We start from the raw sequence: 11009 nt of genomic DNA, 5'->3' as shown, positions 1-11009 counted from the left end.
CGGACACACAGACACTGACTGACTAACGTTAACAATTGGCCACTCTGCGTTACAATGAATTCGGTCAACTACAGTAAGAAACAATTGAAAATTTTCTACAAACTCACGAGTAGAACAATTTTGAGCTTCAAGATCCTACCCGTTTTCAAGATTTAAACATTTTTATTCACTTGTGATTACCACTACTCAGTTTTTTGTACAATAAAGATGTCTCCTACAATTTCCATATCCTGATCTAGTTACACACCCAAAAAAACCCAACAAACACCATAGAAATCCACGAAATGACCATCGGAAGCAGGCAATCGCCTTTCCCATATCATTCATTTCATCGAAAAACTTGTTCTTTTCCACTTTCAGTATTCTTATAGTCGTAGTACTAGTAGTGGTATATACTTGTAACATATACCTTATAAAGTACTTGAATATAACAAAGTAAAATAGAAAAGCGCAAGGTGCTTATGGGGGGGGGATGATTGAGAGAAGGTGTGGGGAAAAAAACGGAATAGCCTTGAACCACACGGTCAATTACTGAAAAAAGTGAGAAGAGGGTGGCCTAGAGGAAAAGCAAGGCCACGTAACAAACTTGAAATGGCTGTACTATGCTATTTTCTAGGCCATTTTGAACGGTAAAATGTGAAAATTTATAGGTCTCAAACAACTGAAATACAAGAATGCGGTTTTAGGGTCCTCTAATCTGTAAAATTGCACGTTTTCATCTGAAAATGTGATGAAAACTATAAGAACTAAGAGTTATGGGGAATCACTTATAATTCAATGGCCGAGTATTTTCCAGGCCAGCTCTAGAACATTCGGATCGGAAAGTGTTAAAAATTAAACCAAAAGCGTGAATAACACGGGCAGTTCAGAATTGATAGAAGATGGCCTAACTATTGCTAGGTCAGGGTCAATTGACTTGAAACGTTAAAAGTGTAGAAAAAACTTAAAATCGCAAAAATTGGTTCTAAATCTTTGAAAATCTACAGAGCCCAGGAATAAAAGACACTCAAACCTCATAATTATTAAAATCTTACTGAAAATAGAAAAATTTTCAAAAATCTTTAAATTTTCTAAAACTTACCTATTACTATGAACACTACTTTGCATATTCTTGAAAAATGAAAAATGACAGCAACCTTGCAAAATCTTGTTATAACTAGTCTAATACTGTCATAAATATATTCAAAATTAGAAGAAACGCTGAAAAATTGCCTAAAACAGTTCTAAAACAATCAAAACCCACTAAAAATATCATAATGACTAGTTATAACTAATGAAACATGGTCATTTCAAAAGTACTAAAATTACCTTAACCTTACAAAAAAGTTATATAATATGTCGAGTCCTGTCATGATTGTTCAAAAGCGCGGAAAAATTGTCTAAAGTACCAAAAACTACCACAAACTATTAAAATACCGACTTAATACTCTTAAAGTTCAAAAAACCCATTCTCACTATCTTCTCCTAAAAAAAGTTCACATTCCCCGTGCTCTTTAAAAGTCACAATTGTCGGTAAACCCCTCTGTCATCACCAAAAAAAAGCGCCGCAATTTCTTCCACCTACCCACCTAACTGAGCACAACACCATAACACATCATTCTTATTGTTGTGTTTAGTGACTAGAGCCCCCATATGTTATGTGGGGGGCACTGTTTTCTTATAACCAGTCTAGCCTACTGGAGCAAAGGGGGAGGGGGGTCACTCAATTTGAAGGTCTGGTCAAGACGAAAAGAGAAAATGTGCGAAAAAAAGGAGGATGGGAGATGGATGGAGGGGATGGATAGGTTGGGTGAGCAATTTGCATTTACTCGAGAGACGTGGAGTGAATGACATTTTGAAGGGGGGGGAGCAATATGTCTGGAGTGTTTTTGAAGAGCACTCTCTGTCACTTTTTTGTATTATACCTACATGTGTATTCAATTTAATAATGTGCAGGTGCTGGTTATGAATGTAGCTATGGTTAGACAAGTGAAACCTACTGGAAATGGAGGAATGCCTAACTTATGTTAAAAATGATAAACATTTAGGTCCTGTGTCAGTTGACTATTATTTTGGTATGGGACACTATTAAATGTATAACCTTTTAGGATCCACGGCCGAGTTATTATGCTAGGGGGCAGCTCAAAAGCAAAAATTTCTGAAAATTTGTTTTTTTTGACACTTAGCCATTGCCTTAAATTTTAAAAACATTTTACTATTTTTAATATCATTGTATACCCCTAATTAAGGTCTCCATTTTTGTAGTTGACCACTTTTTTGTACGGGCGGTCCCTAGGGAGATACGGTGGCTTGAAGTTGAGGCACATTATTGACCCGGTCGAATAACGGGTGAAGCCTTATAGGAGCCATACCTCGCTAGCAAGCGTACGTACAAAAAAGTGGTCAACTACAAAAATGGAAATCTGGGTGTTACTTAGAAAATGGCTATGAAGTTAAAAATATTGGATGAAAAATGAACAAGTGGCAAGCTTTTGAAATTATCCCGCTTTAACTTGGGAATAAAGTCAACAATCTTCTCAGGACCGTATCTTACTAGGGACAGCTCGTACTAAAAAGTTATCAACTACAAAAATAGATATTTAAATGTGATCTACAGAATGAATATAAATTTGAAATAGTTGGGCCTAAAATGAGACTGTGGCAACCTTTCAGAATTGGTAAATTAAAATTTTTTTTTTTGCTAATACTGAAAATATCGGACATAGAGACCCAAATCAATCAATTCAAAACCGAATTCCAACAAAAAAGTTCCCTTCTCTTCCCCTACCAGCATAATAACCAATATGTCACAAGTCTCCCTCTCGGAACAATATTACTCTCGACAAGAATAGACAGACACAGAAAGCAGTACATCAATCAAATTTTATGAGTTATGAGATGAGACACTACTGCACTCTAGAGTTTCATAGTTTAGAAATCATGGCCTAGGTTTAGAAAGCTAAGGGAAAGTTAGGCCACCTTTTATACCTAGACTAAAACAAAAACAAGTTGAACTTTGTGACCACCCTCCTACAAACACAAATATTTGGTTTTAGGGCAACCAACCGTAACCCGTGTTTACCCCAGAGGAAGCCACATTCTTAGAAGATTCCGAACGTTTTTGTAAAGTTTCATGAAGTAAGGTGTAATCTCAGTAGAGCGCACATACATAACTTACGTAACGTAACACTGCTTAAGCCAAATTAAAAATAGTCATTAAAGCGCACTTGCATAACTAAAGAACCCACCGCCAATGAAAAGTAAACAAAATAGTGGAATGTTCTACTACCCCCGAGGGATTTAGTTAGCGATTCTGAATAGAGAGAGAGGGAGAGGGGGCGGAGAGATTTAGACAGTGAGAGAGAGACACAATATGTATGTATGTGTACCACTTCTTTTTATTCGGTACATATGCATGTGTATAACAATTGTGTTGTACAGTTATGTAGGTGTGAAGGTGTGCTCAGTTAGGCGGAAGACATGATGGTCATTTTGGTTTCCGCGTGTTTTAACGGATTATATAGGAATGGGTGAGAGTTAAGGAAGCGGAAATCGTTTAAAAAAACTTTTCCGCTAGGATTTGGAAGCTGTGCGTAAAGAGGTCGGAGGGATTGCTAGGTGCGCTAGGAGCCATACAAAAAAAATGCCAACTTTCGCACTCAGTCATCGGTCTAAATTTTAAATACATTCTATAACTTTTAACACTATAGGATACCTTAAATCGTGATCTCCATTTTTATAGTTGAAAACTTTTTTGTACAGACCGTCCCTAGGGAGATACGGTGGCTTGAAGTGGCAGCCTCGCGTTGCGGTCGAATCGCGGGCGAGTCCTTTTAGGAGCCATAACTCGATAGGGACCGCCCGTACAAAAAAGTGGTCAACTACAAAAATGGAGATCCAGACTTGGACTATCACATATCATAAAACCAAACACATTGGTTTATAGATAAAGGAGATTTGAGCTTTTGAAGTTGAGCAAACCTCTCTTTTACCCTAACGCGTGTTGTGTGCTTCCAGGGGTCATATCTCCCTAGGGGCCGTCCATACAACAAAGTAGTCAACTACAAAAATAAAGATCAAAGTTTAATCTATAATATATCAAAATTTCAACATTTCAAAACTTTATAATGGCACGCATTCTTGGCGACATAATTTTCACTTTAAAAAAATTTCTGAAAAATTCAAAATAGGGACTCTACAAAAAAGTGGTCAACTACATAACTAGAGATTTTGACTTGGACTATAACATACCCAAAACTTAGAACACCGATATCGTTAGGTGCCACAGGACACCCGTTCTAAATTTCTAGATTCCAAAGTTTCTGTCCATCTGTACATCCTCACATCCAGATTTCCAATTATTCTATATCAAATCAACCCCTTTTTGTTATCTACCTATTCAATCTGCAGCTCCCGTAGTATTTTCTGTGTCACACAAAAGTGTAATTTGCCCCCTTCGCTCTCGCACTATTAAATATCAATTGGTTATTTGTATGTGTGTAAAGAGAGGGAGAGAGAGAGAGAGAGCGGTCATCGGCAAACGGGAGCAAGAAGAAAGAGCCCATTTTAAAATGGATGAGATGAAGGGATGAAGAACAAAAAAATTGAGAGGGAGAAGAAATGGGTAATGGGGTGTTGACATTTGGTTATACAGAGCGGGGAATGGAAATTAAGGTTGAAAATGAGAAAGTTTGAGATAGCGTCTAGAAAAGGGGATTAACCGTATTGTTTAGAATTTTTGATATGTTATAGTCCAAGTCTAGATCTCTACTTTTGTAATTGACCACTTTTTTGTATGGACGGCCCCTAGGGAGATATGACCCCTGGAAGCACACAACGCGCGTCAGGGTAAAAGTGAGGTTTGCTCAACTTCAAAAGCTCATATCTCCTTTATATATAAACAATTGTGCCCAATTTTTTTTACATATTATAGAACAAGTCTAGAGCTTTATTTTTGTAGTTGACCACTTTTTTGTACGGGCAATCCCTAAAGAGTTATGGCTCCTAAGAAGACTAGCCCGCGATTCGACCGCAACGCGTGGTCAAAAATGTGTCTCTACTTCAAACCACCGTATCTCCCTAGGGACGGTCTGTACAAAAAAGTTTCCAACTACCAAAATAAAGATCTTGATTTAAGCTATCCAATAATGCTAAAAGGTATAAAATATATTTGAAATTTAGACCGATGCTTAAGTGCGAAAGTTTGCATTTTCTTGTCAAAAATAAATTTTTTTTTAATTTTTAGACCGAATTCTTGAAAATTTTAGCGGAATAACAAGGAAAACATGGGGAAAATAAAAAATTAAGTTTTTTAAAAGCTCCTTTAAGACACTGACAAAAACATTGACATAAATAAAAAGCTGAAGTTCAAGGGATTCTGAATAGGTTCGAAAATTTGAAAAATTAATTTTGAAGATGGGAAATAAATATTTGAAAAAAAAGTGTTTAGGGTATTTAGAATAGAGACGAGACCTGCTAAAAAACCCTTCTTTCTTAAATACAATTTTGTGGGTTCCTTAATATTACATGATAGTTTCAAAACCAATTTTTTTGGGAGATTTTTAAATTTTAGTCAAAATTTGAACATTTTTTGCAGTTTTAGACTAAATATTGATTTAAAATTGATGAAACTCATATAAAACCAGATTTTTCTGAATTCCCTATAACTTTCTCAATTATAAAGCCTAAATGTTAGTTTCTATCAAAAATCATGGTGAAAACTTGCAAAAAAAGTTCATTTGTCCTCCCAAATCATCATCAATAGTCCAAAAAGTCTCATTGAAAGAAAACAACATGTACTAATCACAAGACACTACCAGCCAAAAGAAAAAATTGCGAAACTTTGAAAAAAAACCGAAATTGATGAGAAATGGAAACCAGTTTCTCGATGGTCAAACCCCTCATCATGTATCATCACAGAATTCTTATTCTTGGCAAGAAAAGTAAAAGGGAAAACTAAAGAAAACGAAGAAGACGTGCCCGCCGTGGACATGAGTCCCAGCCAAGGTCCCTCATGTCCGTCGTCCACCCACAAATGGGTGTCCCGGACATCATGTTCCTTCGCCTCCCCCGTTTTTATTCCCCATAGAGAGTACGGGGGCTCGCGGAGCACGCAGACACTTCTGGAGATGTTGAAGGGACCGCCCGGGAGTAAAGAAGGGGGGCACTTTTAATGAATGAAGAGTGAGAGAGAGATTGCGCAGAAAGAGACACAGACAGTTATAGAGAAGAAGTGTAATTGAATGAACGCTACTGAAGAAAAGGGGGAATGGAGAAAGTGCTTCTTTCTCGACCAATTTCCCCCCTTTCGGGTTTTGAGCATTTGGGTACTAGGTTTGACTAGTTTTGTGGTTGAGGAGCAGTGGGTGAGCAGAATTTAAGTAAATACAAAAATGTGAACATTCATATCAAAAAATAGATGGCATTTTCAAAATGAGCATGTTTTTACCGTTCTAATGATATAATATTCAAACCAGGACACCTATATACCGTAAAAACTGTATTAGAGCGACACCTTTAATAGAACGAGACCCATCTATACTCAGGATTCATGAATATGATTCTCCCAGTGTATCTTTTTGGTTCTGATTAGAAGCAGCGTGAATAGTAACCTCTAGATCAACAAATAGAACTTTTTTAAAAAAATGTTTGTTTAACAAGGAGTTTCTAAAACCACAAAATTTTTCTGAGAAACAGTTAATAAATAGAGCGACATGTCGCTCTAATACAGTTTTACGGTATATGGAAAATGAGCTAATTTTGATTTGGTTTTTACATTTTCTTACCATAATTTATATGACTAGAAAGCTGATTTTTTGCTATGTTACATATTAGGCTTAGCTACTCATTTCTGTAGTTGATCATTTAGAAATAGAGGTCTTGGAAGTTATGCAGAACATTGCATTATTTTGAACGAATCCTTTGAAACTTTGTTAATATACTGAGAAATACTTTGAAATTCTAAAAAAAAAGGGTTTTTTCGAAGGCTTTTTCAATACTGATGGGGAAATTAATATGCGTGGAAAGCTGAAATTGTGAGGATTCTGAATCTGGTTTTGAACATAGTGGATGAACAAAACTGACCAAGATACACTCCTGGAACTGAAAAAGTCAGTGCTTAAAACTTAAATAAGGTGGTATCAATGAAAAATAATAAATCTGAACATCTCTAGCCTTGAACTGTTTCACATTTAGAGCATAACCAGAAACCAAAAAATTTTTCAAAAAACTTGCTCACTCCTCTTCATACATGCACCACCAAAAGGAAAACTAATTGAAAAATATGGAGCACACGAGTCCCCGAGTGACCAATATATTATTATATGGCCAATATGTGTGTGTACGAATATATATTAGTTATTTTTTTGGGAGGAGGGCTCATATTCCATATTCCAGTAGTCGAAATTCAATTATTCATGAATTTCCTTCATAAATCTATTGGAAACCAAAACGCTTTGTATAAAAAACGCGTCAAAGGAGCGCCAGCTAATATAATACTCAGAATTTGAAGTATCGAATGAACCTATTCGAGGAGAAATGTCCTTTCGAAAAACGCGTCAACGACACCCCAGTCACATCACAAAACAGCATCTAGGCCCAGAGCCGAAAAACGCGTCCAAAGAGCGCCAGCATGTCGTAGTATTCAGAATTTAAAAGACGAATTGGGGCTTTGATGAGTTCTAGGAAAAAATCCTTTCCATCTTCAGAAAAACGCGCCAACGACACGCCAGCCATCCCGGATAAAGAGAAAGAATAACAGGAATACATCTCAAGAGGAAAATGTGATGATTGAAGTGAGCGGGATAATGAAGGATTTGGGGTTAATTGGAAAAATGAGGAGCAGTCCGTCTCCCTCTCTATGCACCGCCCGTCTTTTCTGGTATCATTTGATTAATCGGATCTGAGAAGGAAGAAAAGGGGAAAGGGTGTGAATATATATATATATGACATAAACAATGAACACATGCATTTATGTATTTGTGGGTTTTGAAATGAGGGGGGAGGGGGATTAGTGAAATGGAGTAAGAGGTGGCAGGAAGGAAATTGGTTGCCTAGGTTGGGAAGGGTTGGTTAGCATAGTTAGATGCAGATTTGATGTAACGGGTGGTTGAAAAGAGGGGATGAGGATCTAGGGGATCTAAGATGATTGTAGTTGACAGCGGAGAGTCCTCAGAATTGGAAAAGGTCTCATAAGTGCGATTCGAAGGAAAGTGCTGGCTGGTTAGTACATTCTAGACAGAGCGCTTTTCGGTTTTTGAGGGTTCAAACCTGGCACGGCGCGTATGAGCTGAAAAATATACAGTATCGGCCAATTTGATATCATATTTCGCCTTTTTCAGTTGAAAATGTCCAACTTAATTGAACTTTTCCAGATGACCGTCGCTCTTCAATGTACCGACAACTAGAGGAGCAATTGAACAAGGCTTTTTCAGAATACGCGTCGAGATCTCGTGAGTTTAGGGGTGTTCAATAAAAAAATATCCCAGAAAATTGGATTCTGAGGGTTTTGAAGCGTCTAGGATACTGTATGGATACTGTAGAAACCTGGAACCTGATTCTTGGAACGAAGTTGTTGTTTTCAGGGTACTAAAATCAAACCTTAGATTAAAAATGTTTTGCGGTTTTCATAGTTTTCAAAAAATGCGAAAACAGACGGTGCTAACTACCTAGAGGGAAACTAGCTAACTTTACGGGCCTCTTACGGTGTCCCATGTGGCCCAATATTGTATTTTTTCTATTTACCATGTGAAACACCTCTAAATCTTCATTTTCGTAGTTGACAACTTTTTTGTAAGAGCGGTCTCTAGGGAGATACGGTAGGTGGAAGATCGGCACTTTAAATTACATTCAGTACCGCTCAAACTGTATTAAGTTCTGCCTTTTTCAGTTGAAAATGTCCAACAATGAGAGTACGTGATGATAAAACTAACTGTCCCACATAATAACATTTTATGGAATCGAACAGGCCAAGAATAAAACTCCACTTTTGTAGTTGACAACTTTTTTGTACGAGCACTGCCTAGCAAGTTACATATCGACAAAGTAATTTCTCCCTCAAATCGACCCATTTCAGTGCAAAATAGTGCGATTTTTTGAGCAGTCCACTATAAATCTCTAGGAAGTGTCCGTGCGGAAAAGTTGTCAACTACAAAAATGGAGTTCCATTCTTGGTCTGTTCTCATTCATAAAAAATTATTTTGTGGGGCAGTTAATTTACCATGACACACTCTGGGCATTTTAAACCAAAAAATGCAAAATATGACACCTTTTTGGCCGGTCTACAGTACCAAAATGTAGATATTGACGAGTTCTATCTCTGTGACCTACTATGGACCGGATGGCTAGTTGTTGATGTATCAAGGTCTATTTTCATTTGTTTTGTAATTTAAAGCCGAATTTAGAATTCTCTACTCATTAGCTTCTTTATAGCATTTTTTCCGTTTTGAAATTCCTAATTTACAGGTATTTTTCAACTAATCAAAACCAAATATCATGAAAAAACACCTTTTTAGACACTTAGACGTCACTGTTTCCGATTTTAGAAAAATTGAGATAATTTTAAGGCAAGCTCATTAACACAATGGGAAGAATGAAATGAGACATCTAGACAAACTGAAACACAGACAGAACTCGATAGGCTAGCTTGTAAAGTTGAGTCTCGACACTCTGGATTTACTGGTATTTCAGCAAATTTGGACATCCTGTCAAACCAAAACACAAGAGTGGACATCAGGATATACATACATATATACAGACAGATGGAACCTTTAGAACTGAGTGTTCAAGAATCTGGATATACTGACATACAGGCAGAAAGACAGACAGACATACTAACAGAAAATAACGATAGAAACCAAGAATTCAAAATCATGCATAAAGTCAGAAACAGATAAGAAGATAGCAAACTTAAAAACAAACAGTATTTCAGGTAAACCCAAACATTCTCCCATCAACCAGAACAATTGAAACTAGAATATAATTCCCTAGATCACATTGGTTAGTATATAATTGCTAAGACTAATCAGCTAATTCCATAAAATCCAGCTCAATTCAATTCAATAAAACTCAATAAAAACGTGGCATAACGAAAAAGTGAACGGTGGCAATTGAAAAGAGTGCTTAAGACTAGAACTGTCAGTTCTCCGGCACGTGGTCACTCTCGCAGCTCGGGGGGGGAGAGCACTCAACGTAATACGTGCCAACTTTTTTTTGCTCCAAAAAGTGTCTCTCCTATTATTCCCTTTTCCGCATTTCGGCGCCTTCCGGAACGACGTAATACTCAGTGAGAGAGAGAGCATCATAGTTCTCCCCCCTGCCATCACCTGTTTACCGACGATTATGAGCTTTTGTGTCTTTTGTGCGCGCGCGCACAGTTTTTCTTTTTTGCGGCGGAGAAGGGGGGACAGTGAGCCTCTAAAGTAGCCAACACAACAATCTCCGATAAATATTGTGCCAATAGAAAGTGACCGAATTGATGATGGAATGAATAGGGGGGGGGGAGGTGCGGAAAATTTGGGGGAGCTAAGAAAGGGAATCAGTCAGCTGGTGGTGGTGGTGATGATTGGACCAAAAGATCGAAAAAAAAATTTCAGGAGCAGTCAGGGATACTGTAATGGGGGGAGGTCCTACTGTATCATTGGCTCATAACCAAAGTATCGGTGACAGATACAGTACTGAGGAGCGCATGCAGTATCGGTGGCTAGAATTTCAAGACAAGACGTGTAAGCTACAGTATTAGCTGCAAAACTCCACGTAGTAGATACACTATCTCCTATAGTATCCGTCGCTCCTACAGTATCCGTGGAAGTTACCGTATTCGAGACAGCTACAGTACTGAGGAGCGTATACAGTATTGGTGGCTCAGCGTTTATTACGTCTAAGCTACCGTATCCAACGCAGCAGCAGAATCTTTGAAGCATACCGTATCAGTGAAAACAACAGGTTTACTAATACAATTAGATTTTACAGAACTCGCAGTCAGACTATCTTGTGCCTTCGACATCATTGTAGATAGATATAGTATGCCTTGG

The sequence above is a fragment of the Caenorhabditis remanei genome, chromosome II, assembly GCF_010183535.1.
Source record: "Caenorhabditis remanei strain PX506 chromosome II, whole genome shotgun sequence".
NCBI lineage: Eukaryota > Metazoa > Nematoda > Chromadorea > Rhabditida > Rhabditidae > Caenorhabditis > Caenorhabditis remanei.
Note: the sequence above shows the minus strand (reverse complement) of the source record.